Below are 14815 nucleotides of genomic sequence, written 5' to 3' on the forward strand. Positions count from 1 at the left end.
TAATTAGACTTATATTTTATTTAGGTTCATGTTGCTTTATACTCGGTGGTTTTTTTTTACACAATATGTGTTTGGTCATACACTACAAAATCATTGATGCCTTACGTAAACATCACGAGGCAAAATCAAACAGTGAATAAAAACAAGAATCAAGAAATGATAACATCTTTATTATTATCAACAGAATACATTTTTAGGATGAACATCAAATCTATATCATCATTTCAAGAATCAAAACATTCATTCAATGCATAAAACTCAATTTATTTTCTTGATTTTACCGATGATCAGTTACAGTCTGCTGCAAAAAAGTCCCAATTCAGACCGACTTGTAGGAGGGTCGAGACTGAATCCTTAGATTTTAAAGCTGAAAGGGGCATCCACTTGTGTCTGCACTCTGAATCATATAAGATACATATTAAAAAGAGAAATTACCACGGATCGACTTTTACTCGAGTACCTACGGTACAACCATCCTCGCCATCATTCATCTGACCATCGACCTTTCCAGAGCGCAGATCAGCAGCACCACCTTCAGAATCGTTCATCTGACCATCGTTATATCCAGAGCTCATATCAGTAGTACAACCTCCACCATCATTCATCTGACCTTCGTCCTTTCCAGAGTGCAAATAAGCAGTTCTACCTTCACAATCATTTATCTGAACATCGTCCTTTCCAGAGCTCAGTTCATTAGTACAACCCCCATTATCATTCATCTGAACATCGTTATTCACAGAGCGCAAATCAGCAGTACAACCTTCACCCTCATTCATCTGACCATCGTTTTTTCCAGAGCTCAGATCAGTAGTACAACCTTCACAAACATTCATTTGATCATTTCCAGATCTCAAGAGCAGCAGAATAATACAAAATGACAATAAATCAAAACATGACTCAATCAACATATTTTTTCGGGTAGGGAAAATTATTTAGACTTCAGAAAATGACTAATCCATAATTCAATAAGATGTGTTTCAAAGGTTATTATAAACACACCTTATTTCCGACTGGTTTAATCGTAGTTGTGCTAACAAGATCTATAGACGGTGGCTTGATGACTTATAATTAACCCGCCTTAAAAGGAAGGACAATGATGTCATGAAAATACAATACCTCTTACATACGAATATAATAAGCATTATCGATACCATAGACTTTCTAAAAGGAATGATCACCTTTCCTGGGCTTTAATGACATTCATCAGAACATGAAACGACTAAATTCAGTCCTAGGATGTTACGGCACATGAGAACACATACCAGACAGGCAATGTAGTATTGCCTATTTTTTTGTAAATTTAAAAGCCAAAACGGAGTCCAAAGTTACAAAGGAATTAGGATGGCCCATAACTTGTTGTAGAAGTTATATCGGATTTAATATATAAGCTTAAAAGACAGCGACATCTAAAATGCAAATTGTGCATCATGATAGGCTTAAACCATTCTCGTTCAAAACTGGGTCAAAGAACAAGAAAATGACTATTAATTGACTAGAAATCAAAGCACTGACCATACTCTTGACACTGTGGTTGCCGCTGAAATCTGTAAAATAAATAAAATATGTTTCAATTTCGTACTTGAAGAACTTTGAAATTTAGTAAATGTGTTAATAATTTAAAAGAACGCATTTAGTGTGTTCATATATATTTATCAAAGCAAGGTTTCTTGCTGTGTGTTAATAAAATGAGTTATTTTCAATTCGATATTCCTCTTCAAAGCCTCATTACCATGGACATTGATATATATCTTTAGAATAAATTGATAAAAAGTGGAAGAGAAGGTGAATTTCCGTGATTGAATTATTGATTGTTATTTGCTTTACGTCCAGTGGCTCATTACCATGGACATTGATATATCTTCAGAATGAATTGATAAAAATTGGAAAATTGATTGTTGGTTGCTTAACGTCCAGTGGCAAATATGTCATGCATATTCAGGACGAGAACAAGTTAACAATAAATACAATAGGTAGGACTTGTCATAATAGAGGCCATTTGGGATGATAGTCGGGTAAATTCGGACTGCCACTGGAAAAATGAGAGTATATTTTTTAGGGACAAAAATTTAGAAAAGTTCAGTCACGTCCGGTCAGATTGAGGATGTTAAATCCGATGCCTCGTGTAAAGAGAGTGCCCCGCTTTTTTCACGTTAAGAACCCTTACAACAGGTCGTTGAGGAGTCCGTATGTGGCCTGTTGCAAGGCAAAATTTGTGTCCCTATCCAAAATACCCACATTTCCCCAGTGGCAGTCCAAATTTCCCAGACCATCATCCCAGATGGCCTCTATTTTGACAAAACCTACCTATTGTATCTATTGTGAACTTGTTCTCGTCCTGAATATGCATCAAATATTTGCCACTTGACGTTAAGCAACCAATAATCAATCTTCAGAAATTTATCTGGTTCTTCAAGTGGTAATATGTGCCCTGCCTTGTTTAATTTTAACACCAATAATTTATAAAATTAAATAATACAAGACTAACAAAGGCTAAAGGCTCCTGACTTGGGACAGGCGCAATATTGCGGCGGGGTTAAACAATGAGATCTCAACCCTCCCCCTTTACCTCTAGCCAATGTAGAAAAGTAAACGCATAACAATACGCACATTAAAATTCAGTTCAAGAGAAGTCCGAGTCGGATGCCAGAAGATGTAACCAAGTCAAATAAACAAAATGACGATAACACATAAATAACAACAGACTACTAGCAGTAATACATGTTCATAGTTTAAACAAATAAAGAAAAAGATCCGGACTGACAAACCCACAGAAAGGAATTTTTGAATAAAACATTTAATGTAAAAGAAGAAACAAATAAAACTCAAAATATTGTCATGTACAAGTTATTACCTTTTTCTCAACAAAAATGTACAAGTAATTACTGATACAATTATATTTTTACAAGTAATAACTTGTATGATGCCATACAAGTAATTACTCTTACAAACTTTTTGTACAAGTAATAACCTGTACAAAATAATAAAATGTACACGACATATATAAGAAACTACATATAATTATCCCACTGACGTTGATTAACGCTCACCTCGACATAGAACTGCACTTCTAGACATAGACGAAGGTTGTGTATTTCGTCCATCTCTGTCTTTGCGGACTTTAATATATTATCCCTTTCTACCATTATATTATTCGTGTCACTACTCAGAACATCTGAATCATCAATGCTGTCCAGTTTTCTACCTAGAACTATTTTGTAATATATCTATAGGTTGCACTTTGCAATTACAGCTGTTTCTCAAACCACGCCTCTGTTGGGGAGATGCGGAATATTCATAGATAATTCATTTTGTTTACATACTGGTTCCCAGTTCTGATCTCTAGGTTGCATCCCATAGAGACATAACTTGTGAATGTTACCAGTAAATATACATGTGAATATTGTTTACATTGAAATCTGTGGTTACCCTACAGTCGAGATAGCGGTAGTCAAGAAATTTAGTGTTAGTTTAAACTCTAAGAAGTTTTATTAATGTTGAAAATATGCCGCACAGCTGTATATTTTGACCTTTGAAAAAATAGTGCAGAAGGATAATTTTCTGACGATCACGGGTTTCTGGTTGCATTCACGTCCGAGTAACAACTTGGCCTGTCCAGGTCCTCACCTGCTGTTACCTTCTGCTCCTTCCAGTTGTGTCGCTCCTCGATGGCCGAAACAGTTGAAGCATATCATTGGTATCTTTCGTCCGTCTTTGACTATCTTTGAATTTTCAATTGCAATAACTGTAACAATATGTAAGATCAGTTGTCTGTTCACCTTGGACATTTTCATGATGCTTTAAATTATGAATTAATTGACCAAACACTGTTTTAAAAAAATGGTGATTTCTCTTTTTTATATGCATTTTATATGATTCAGAGTGCAGACACAAGTGGATGCCGACTTTGTTACCTGCTCTTGTTAAATTACTAAAAAAAAAAGAAAAAAAAACCTACTGGTGTATTGCATAAAATATTGTCCTCGGCTACGAACATTATAAGGCAAATAACTATGTAAGTGTAAGACAAAATGAACAAGTAAGAGTTGTTGTGGACAGTAACTGATATCGATGGCGAAAAGAACAATACTAAATAAATTCCAGGAATTGCCCAACTTCTTTATTCTAGTTTGAGGCTGGTTGAATTCAGAGTATGACTGACAAGCTTACACAATAGGAAAGGGTAGATGTAAAATATACTTTCGTATGTACCAGTAGAAATAAGAAGATATGGAATGAAATTCACAATAAGGGTCGGTTGAGAACAAAACTTTACTACAAAAGAAATGATTTTAGCTTTCCAATTGTGAACAAAAGTAGCAGATCACCAGTAGCACCTGCATAAGGAGTTTGGAAATGAAATTTTGAAAGAAAATATTAAGACTTAATTAAGTCTCAAATAGTTAAAAAACATTTCAGGTGGGATATGAAGACTCTATAAGGGAGGTATATGCATCACTTCTAACAATGAGTATGTAATGTCGAAAAAAATGTTCGCATTGTTCTAAAAAAAAATGAGGGGTTTGGCTAACAGGTTTCTTTAAAATTAATGAATAATTATTTTTGATGTAAATCGTCTTCTGATTCGCTGACAGATTTTGGTTTATCAGCTCAAAGACATGTTTTTGTCTTGTGACTAACGTGATAATGATACCAAACCTTCACCCATATCTGAAACAACATCACAACATAGAAAGATGCACTTAAGTATTAATTGAATTGGCTTGACTCAAGCAAAAGACACATTGACACAAGTGAACATACACTGAACATATAAAAAAGTACAATGTAAAAACAAAATCAATACAAAAATATTTTATAATCTTTATTTGGACCTGTTCATGAATATGTATCTCGCAAAATTTGTTGTCACATATAATTTCACTATTAGTACATATTGTCTTATTCATTCCTATATCATTGCATTTTCTTTATTTTCCCCAGTATTCCATTAAAGCTAAAGTAGTTGGATTTGTATCAGATAAAGACGAAATTGTGGTTTATTGTTCGAAAAAGAGTAAAGAGAAACAATGGTATCTGACAAATCATCAAGAATAACCGTGGTATTGTACCAAACCTAGATATATAAAGAAAACGGAGAATACATATGCGCGAATCTTCCATCAAGGTTGAAACCTGTTCATCTATAGACATTTAAGAGATGTATTTATTTATCAAAGTTATACAGAGAGTTAAATACATGAAAGTTGTTATCATCAGCTGGTGATATTGTGGTTGTTAATGAAAATGAAGTTTTTTGGATGTAGTTGTCAACAGATTGTCAAGTTTTTGGGTTAGGTTTTGTTAATATAAGTGAATTATAATTAGTTTTTGGCAATCGAAGTCATTGCAAAGCGGGACATGCTTTTTCTGCTCTCTATATTAAACATGGAAGCTTTTCCTGATAGAGATGCATCAGACACTGAAGAACAGGAACCTTAACAAATTCCGATAAAAGAGAAACGAAAGTCATTATCTGACTCGAGAGCGCGTTTGCTGCCATGGATTTGTCTAAGACTTATTTAGACAATAAACTTCATGACAAACCTGGCTAACAATTTTCTTAAACAGTTGTTTAGCTGATTTGTCTGCTGTCTGGTTGGTGGTTTTTCTTTTTAACAAAGTTTTTCCTCTGCTGACAGACTCTGCCCTGCCATACAGGTGCCCATTCCTTCATACCTTGGTAATCCTCTTAAACACAATATTTAAATCATAGTTTCCAAAAACTTTATAAAATAAAATAAAAATGTTTGAAAAACTTTGTATTGTTCTATTATACTTCATTTTTCCATGTCACATTATAAAATGTATTGTATAAAAAATATATATATATATTACTTCAAAGCTTTCCATGTGCCATTGGCATTTATGTTTTTCACTCTGTGCATGTAATAATACAGGAATATGAATAGCTTTTCCTGCACAATATTTTGTAGTTTTATCTATATGAAGTATAACAAATATTTTGGAAATGCAGACAGAAGAAAATGCTTTCGTGGATGTGAAGTGTCTTCAGTGCAGTCAACACCACTTTCAATCAGAGAAGTGTTAAATCAATTGATGACACTAGCAGTCAGCTACTTGTACAAGGATTTTTTAGTTACTTGAAGAAGTAAAAATAAAATATATAGAGTATTGAAGATCTTGCAACATGAAATTTGAAAGTACACAAAACATCACTGAATTCTATTTTTTCTAATACATTATTTACATATTATGTTATATATTATATTAATTATATGGACTTGTTAGATAATATTGACACCCGGATTCCTTCTCGGTCAATTTTATCTGAACAGGTTCACCATATACAACTTATGGATCTCGTCAAAAGTCCATAATTGGTAAATACTATATTCAAAACACATATGTGCAATGCTTACTTCCTGTATGTTATTTAAACATCACGGATAGGTATTTTGACCATATTTTTTTTTAACAAATTAACACACTAATCTACCATCTGAATTATTTAAAGTCCTGCTTAATTTTGAATTTTTGAAAATCTAAGGCTTTTCTACCTTAGGCATAGATTACCTTAGCTGTATTTGGCAAAACTTTTAGGAATTTTGGTCCTTAATGCTTTTCATCTTCGTACTTTATTTGGCCTTTTGACCTTTTTTGGATTCGAGCGTCATGAAGATGAGTCTTTTGTAGACGAAACGCACGTCGGCGTATATACAAAATTTGGTCCTGGTATCTATGATGAGTTTATTTACAACCACTGGGTCGATGCCACTGCTGGTGGAGATTAATTTCACTAGCCCAGTAGTCATTTGGTTGTAATTGAATGTGTCCATATAGATCAAGAAAAAAATATACCATAGTCATAGTCATCATATCGACACGGTTGGCTGATTTTCCTTTATGGTGTCGTCTTTTCTTTCTCTTCTTCCTCTCCCTCTGTTTCTATATGTGAGGTATCCTCTGCTAGTTAGCAGCGTCTTGCGGCTGATTCATAATCCTCTATTTAATAAATGAATATAAAAATGTATTATGTAATTTCCTCAATTAATAAAGTCGCAAGCTTATCTATTAAGTTAACTAGTTAAACAATCATTGGTACTTAACCGATGATCTCATCCACTGAAGCAACAAATCATAAATAACGGTTTAATAATTTATAGACAAAAAAATGATTCGAATGACCTTAATTTACATACATTTTGAAAAAAAAACTCTTCTTACATGGTAGATATCAAATAATTGAAAGATTTTATTAAGTATTATTTGTTACATCAATAGATATAAACAATTAACCAAAGTTTCATGGACATTGGTGAAAGCCTTTTTGAGTTATTGTCCGAAGTGTTAAAAATCCCCCTTTTTGAGTTATTGTCCGAAGTGTTAAAAATCCCCCCTTTTTTATGAATAAAGCCCCATTAATCCAAAACTTAAAATCTGAAATTTATAAACATTGAAAGGGAGCTTACATCAATAGATATAAACAATTCACCAAAGTTTCATGGACATTGGTGAAAGCCTTTTTGATTTATTGTCCGAAGTGTTGAAAATCCCCCCTTTTTTATGAATAAAGCCACATAAATCCAAAACTTAAAATCTGAAATTAAAAAAATCGAAAGGGAGCTTACGTCAATAGATATAAACAATTCACTTAAGTTTCATGGAAATTGGTGAAAGTGTTTTTGAGTTATTGTCCGAAGTGTGGACGACGGACGGACAACGGTATACCATAATACGTCCCGTGTAATTAGTTATCAAAAGAACCAGGATTATAATTTTATACGCCAGACGCGCGTTTCGTCTACATAAGACTCATCAGTGACGCTCAGATCCAAATAGTTAAAAAGCCAAACAAATACAGAAAAGACGGGCGTATAAAAAGGCTCACACATAGATTGCAAATCTGTCTCAAAATTTGCAAATTTAGCTAAAGAACAAACCAGTTAATGAACTGCTATGGTACAATACAAGATAGGTATACAGTGAATCTACCTTAAGTGTTGAATATAAGTCAATATAATACTTCACATGGGACAGCTTGATAATACTGATGATGTCATTATACCCTGAACATTTGGAATTATTATTCAAGTTTGATTCACTTCTGAATTTGGATCGTGATTAAATAGTTGACACAGAATAGGATTTTGAACAGAATAAATGTGGTAAAAAAACTTTTAAACTTGAGTTTAGTCTTAAACAAACTACATGTATATGCAGTTCCCCAAATTACAGTTGATTACTAGAAAGTTGTGTTACTACAATTGTATGGCAGTTATATATCTTGACCGTAGAAATTACCGAAAATATGAAACTGAATTTGTCTGTCAGCACTACTCCTCTGAAACAACTGAACAGAACTTCATAAAATTGGTAACACTAAGAGACTGTATGTATGTAAAACCTCAAATCTAATATTTATAAATTATTATCTAATACAAGGAGAAATTTTTTTTTTCACATGGTATGTATATTCATCGAAATGAAAATTAAATACATTCTCATCTTTGATTTCAGGGGTTGCAACCGTAATTTGAGGAAAAAAAAAAAAAAAAATGTTCGCCATTCCATTCGTTGCAAAGTATGTCGCATTTGTAAAAATGCACAGAAAAAAAGAAATTCCAGCCCCTAAACATAAATGTGCAAAAAACTGGACAGGATCTGCCAAAGATTTTTCTGCAATTTTCAATAAGTTTCCAAAGTTACCCAGTCTAGGATACAATTAACTTTATATAAATTGTTTGAGCTTGTGTCTGAAAATGGAGTTAAAGAAATAAACTGTGACTTACAATTGTTGTTTGTTTATTACATTTGTTATAAGGGATGATGAGTGAAAAAAAATGGATTTCAGAACAGGTTAAAAAGCACTAGTGCACAATGAAAGATTACAGGGGTACATGAATAAAATAATTTTGTTAATTTAATGACTGCTGCAAATACAAACATGCGTTTCAACATTTATATTACTAATTGTATTTATACGACCAGGAATAATTGTGGTCACATAATGGTAGGGAGATGTATTGTACATTTTGAAATTATGTGTTTGAAATAGCCAACGCTCGGCTTGGTGCTTGTAGTCGGATGACTGAATTAATACAATCACGAGGAGGCTATGGAAGGCATACACTGTAATTTCACATTGCTAGGAAAACTGGAATCTGGGAATACAGTTGAAAGGAGTGAGTTTCAGCGATTGACAACGGAAAATATTAACTTGAAGGAAAGAGTGTCAGATATGAAGTTAACGCCCTATTCTTTGTATGGAAAAGAGGACAAGATGAAGTACCTAACAGGTCTACCAGAATATCTTTCTCTTATGAAAGTTTTTCAGCTTCTGGAACTCTATATTCCCGAGTCTTCAAGATCTCCTATTTCTAAATTTGAGAAGTTAATGCTGGTTTTGATGAAATTGAGACTGAACTTGCCAATACAGGACTTAACATACAAATTTGAAGTATCTAAGTCAACAGTATCAAGAATTGTCAACTCTGTTATCCATGTAATGTATGGAAGAATGAAGGATTTTATATTTTGGCCAGACGGGAAACAATTGCAATTGACCATGCCAATGGAATTTAGAAAAAAAGTTTTGGTCTAAAAGTTGAAATAATCAAGACTGTTTTGAAATTTTTATTGAGAGACCGTCCAAATTACTTGCTCGTGCTGAAACCTGGTCAAGTTACAAACACCATAACACAGTCAAGTTCTTGATTGGAATAACTCCTCAGGGAGCTGTGTCATTCTTGTCTTAAGGATTGGGTGGGCGATAAAGTGGCAAACAAATAGCTGAAAATTGTGGATTATTATCCAAGCTTTTGCCAGGAGATGTTATATTAGCAGACAGAGAATTTGACATTTTAGAAAGTGTAGAGCTTATGAGCGCTGAAATTAAAATTCCGGCATTTACCAAGGGAAAAAGTCAGCTATCGCCACATGAAGTAGAGTCCACAAGCAAAATCGCACATGTCCGCATACATGTTGAAAGAGTAATTGGACTTGTGAGAAACAAATATACGATTTTGCAAGATACATTGCCGATAGACTTCATGCAAAGTTATGAAGGAAAGGATCCTCTTGTTGATGAAATTGTGGCAGTCTGTTGTTCTTTGACAAATTTATGTGAATCTGTGGTACCATTTGATTGAATTGTAATTTATCATTACACATGTCCATATACATGTATAAAAATATTGAACACAAAATCATCTTCTATCTCTAGTTAGCCATCTTTGTACAAGCTGAAACCAAATTAAGTAAATTTAAGCAATTATTTAAAAGACCAACTTATGCACTTCAACAATGAGCAAAATTTGTCTTTCATATGCACCTGTCCTAAGCAGGAGCTTTTTATGTCCTTCAACAATGAGCATTATCCATACTAATATAAACCTGCTGCATTGTATATGCATCTGTCCAAAGTTGGGGGCTTTTGTTCAATGGTTTAAGTTTGTAGTTGAAGTTCATGCGTTTTCCTTTTTCTGGTTTTGTACATACATGTATATATACATTTGCAGAACAAGTCGATGACTGCTCTTTCTCATGTTTATTTTTTTTTACACTTGTAATGTTGATGCCCTTTACACGCTTAAATGCTGTTCAGTCATTCGGTGTGCGCAAAGACCAATATGTATGGAAAGGTGTAAAAGAGGGGCGAAAGATGCCAGAGGAACATTCAAACTCATAAATCGAAAATAAACTGACAACGCCATGGCTCAAAATGAAAAAGACAAACAGACAAATAATAGTTCACAAGAAACAACATAGAAAACTAAAGACTTAGCAACATGAACCCCACCAAAAACTGAGGGTGATGTTAGGTGCTCCGGAAGGGTAAGCAGATCCTGCACCACATGTGGCACCCGTCACCTAAAATAGTTTCATTTTGACCTGGAAGGAGAGTTGTCTCATTGGCAATCATTTGTATTGTATACTATAGTAAGCTAATGTCACTCAGGCTTGCCAATTCTAACAATGTTAAACAAAAAAAATCCCAGCGGAAAACTGAGACACGAAAATATTAATCATTTTGAATAAGCAATTTTAATTGTTGGTGATGGTCAGTTGTTTACCAGTGACATGTATAATGAGGTTGATTCTGTGTCAAGTTTTGGTTGCTGTCTCATTTACATGTATTAATACCCTCTATTACCTTTTTATTTAACTGTACACAAAATATGTGACATTAACAAATTCACACTGATTTAAAAAAAAAATGAAGAGGTAGGAAGATTTTATAAACTGTACACGTAATTTTATTTTTTTTTATTTTTTTTTACTAGAAATCTTTCGACAAGCCGGGCACATCCAATCTTCTTTAGGTACTCGTTTGATTTTTGCACATTTGAAATGGAACCAAATGTAAGGACAATTTTCATTGTTGCAGCCAATAACATCATCTTTCTCAGGATTATATTCCTTCTGACAAATGCAAATGATTAATCTACTTGATCCAGTTCTTGAATTGTCCCATGAATTAATAGAATTATCAACATTCACACAAGTCATTATCAATTTCTATCCTTTCGGCATGAAAATCTGCTTCAGTCCAAACAATAAAGTCACAATATTCCTTTTCGCACACTAACAGCTGAGATTTGACCTGATAATAGTACTGGTAGTTTTTTTTAATGCTAATTTACTATCACGCATTTCAAGACAATCTCGCTTATCTAGTGCTGCGTCTAGTTTTACATCCCTCTTGCGGTATGGACATTTGATTTCGATGCAAATATCGCCACAGTAGTCACAATTGGCTATTCCATCTGGAGATGCACCAAGATATGGAAATTTGAAGAAACTGGAGTTTAGAACTAACCCACTATCCTTCATTTCAAAAATTTCATGGTTGTCTTTCCTACGGTCAACATATTTCTGTCGGACAGTTTTTTCATGGTCACAACCCCACCGAGTAGCTTTATTGGTAAATTTAACTGTTGAAGGATGGCAAATAGATTTTATTAAACTCTGCGCTGGTTTGATTTTTGCCTAAATATCATGGCTTTTTCTTTATTTTTTCAAGTATTCCATTAAAGCCAAAGTAATTGGAATTTTATCCGTTAAAGAAGAAATTGTAGCATATGATGCCAAAAAAAAATCAAAAGAGAAGCACTAGTTTCAGACCAATCTTCCAGAGTATCTGTAGTATTATATCAAGACTTAATAGATAAAGTTGCAGAAAATAGATGGTACATTTTCCGTAATCTGTCATCCAGGTTGTACAGAGACAATTTCTTTTTAAGTACAACCATGTCAACAGAAATCACCAAAATAGATGACATCACTGATGACGTATCAGATATCATGTTAACAGCCAGTTTAACAACAATACATGGTTCGATTGTCCAAGTGCTTGGCACTGAAAAAAACTAAATGCCAATGCTGTGACAAGAATGTGCAAGTTATTGATCTGGATGCACTTACTATCAAGTGCAGTAATTGAAGTTAAAATCATAAGTTATATATATTTTTTTAACAAATAATAAGATATAACTCTTGTACTATCCATATATTTGTTGCTTATAGAATTTATTACATATTTTTAAAAGAAAGTTAAAGTCAGAAGTTTTTTTTTTTTTTTAAACCAAATTTATAATAAAGGAGAACTCTTGTACTATCCATATATTTGTTGCAGATACAATTATATTTTTTACAGACAATTGAAATTAGTATTAGTTTTTTCTTACTTTTTTTACAAATAATGTAGGATAAGTCTTGTACTTTCCATATATTTGTTGCAAATAAAATTTATTACATATTTTTAACAAATATAACATTTGCTATTAGAGACAAAATATAATATTGCTTGCTGATTTACTTCTATGGTCACCAGTTTTGAAAGGGAAGGGATACTTTATGTATTAGTCATAACAAACATGATTACATTTTGTTCTGTTTCTGTTGCTTTTGGTTGTTCTAGGAATATTTCTTTTTTTTCTTTATCTCTTTGAACAACTATTTCCAGCGTAACATTCTTCTTATGAGGTTTATGTTTCAGTTGGAACCATTTTTTCCGCATTACAGGACATTTCCTACAAAACACAAATTTTGTCAGCCACAGTTCAAAATCTATGCTGCCTGAGCAAGAATAGTATTGCTCCTGCTTTTTGCAAAATACATAATTGCAATTTCTATAATTCTATTACTTAACGTTTGGTTTCTATGATAATGAGAGACGGGACAAACTAAATGCATGGAAGAGATATTAAAGGAGTTGAAGAGCAATTTCATGCAATTGGAAGATGACTCTAAATATCATATTTTTTAAAAATAACAGCATAAACTAGAGGCTCTAAAGAGCCTGTGTTGCTCACCTGCATCTTCAACAATATCCATTTTTTGATAAAAATCATCATGAAAGGGCAATAACTCTATAAAGTGTTGACTGACAATTTCAGTCATGTTGACAAATTTGTAGATCTTGTCCTGCTGATCATTTTTGCTTTTTTAAGTTTCTATCTACATGTGTATCTTTTACACTTTATAAGGTAATAAGCAAAACCTCCAAAAAATGTCAGAATTTCTCTATGCATAGCGGTTTTCAAGATAAAAGACAAAACTTGAAATTTACCCCTATGTTAAATTTTTAGCCGTGTCCGCTATCTTGGTTGGCAGGCGGGGTCATTGGACGCATTTTTTTAAAACAAGATACCCCAATAATGATTGTGGCTAAGTTTGGTTAAATTTGGCCCAGTAGTTTTACAGAAGATTTTTGTAAGAGTTAACAGACGACGACGAACGCCAAGTGATGAGAAAAGCTCACTTGGCCTTTTGGCCAGGTGAGCTAAAATGGAAGCTTATGAATCCAAGGAGCCTTAATTGCCTTGATCAAATGACCGATTTTAGATAACATCAAATACAGTTATCAAAAATGTTGTCAAATTTACATTAAAATGTTGAAAAATATCTCAATATTGGTAAAAATGAATGAATATCCAAAAAGTAGTGATATTTACTAAAAAATTGTTACCATGGAAATGCTGCAATTTTTAAATAAAGCTGTGGTGATTCAATTTTAATTCTAATACATTTTTCAATACATAGAAAATTATCTTGATCAAATGATCGATTTAAGGTAACATCGTATATAATTAGGTGTACAATTTACATTAAAATGTTGATATTTTTCAACATTTTAAAAAATGAATGAATATCCAAAAAGTGGTGAAATTTAATGAAAAAAATGTTACCGAGGAAATGTTAACATATACAATTATCCAAAAAATTTACTGTAAAATGTTGAAAAATTATCAATAAAGGTCAAATCTGAATGAATATCCAAAAAGTAATAATTACATAAGATGTATGTTTCATTATAATACGTTATTCTGATTGGCTAACAGCACATCACATGTTATTCCGTAAACAATTGCATGAGACAATAACATTTATCATGCATGATGACACGAGGTCCACAAAAAAAAGTGGACAGGTGAATTAAATAAAACTAGATAAAATCGTGTTTTCGTGATCCTAGCTAAAAAAATGTAATTATAAGTATTGAATGCTTCTTTTTGTAACTTTAAAGGGTTGATAAAGCGTTGACCGTGCGTACATTTTTTAGAATTAAGCGCTTCCGCGCTTCATACAAAATGTACTTCGGTCAACGCTTTTACACCCCAATAAATTTACAAAAAGAAGCATTCAATTCTTAAGTAAAATTTTAAGTAAAAATATTTTTTAAGAAAATGCTGCAATTGATAAATAAAGCTGTGGTTTTAATTTTGCTTTTAATACATTTGCCAATACATATTAGAAAATTATCTTGATTTAATGACCGATTAAAGGCAACATCATATACAATTATCTAACAAAATGTCAAATTTACAATAAAATGTTGAAAAATTATCAATAA

The 14815-nt window shown here is 32.8% G+C and overlaps 1 pseudogene; it reads left to right on the plus strand.

The window, feature by feature from the left end:
* The first annotated feature begins 9076 nt into the window (after window positions 1–9076).
* Window positions 9077–10109, plus strand: LOC139494168 (uncharacterized; annotated as a pseudogene).
* The last annotated feature ends 4706 nt before the right edge of the window (window positions 10110–14815 follow it).

The sequence above is a fragment of the Mytilus edulis genome, chromosome 11, assembly GCF_963676685.1.
Source record: "Mytilus edulis chromosome 11, xbMytEdul2.2, whole genome shotgun sequence".
Lineage (NCBI taxonomy): Eukaryota > Metazoa > Mollusca > Bivalvia > Mytilida > Mytilidae > Mytilus > Mytilus edulis.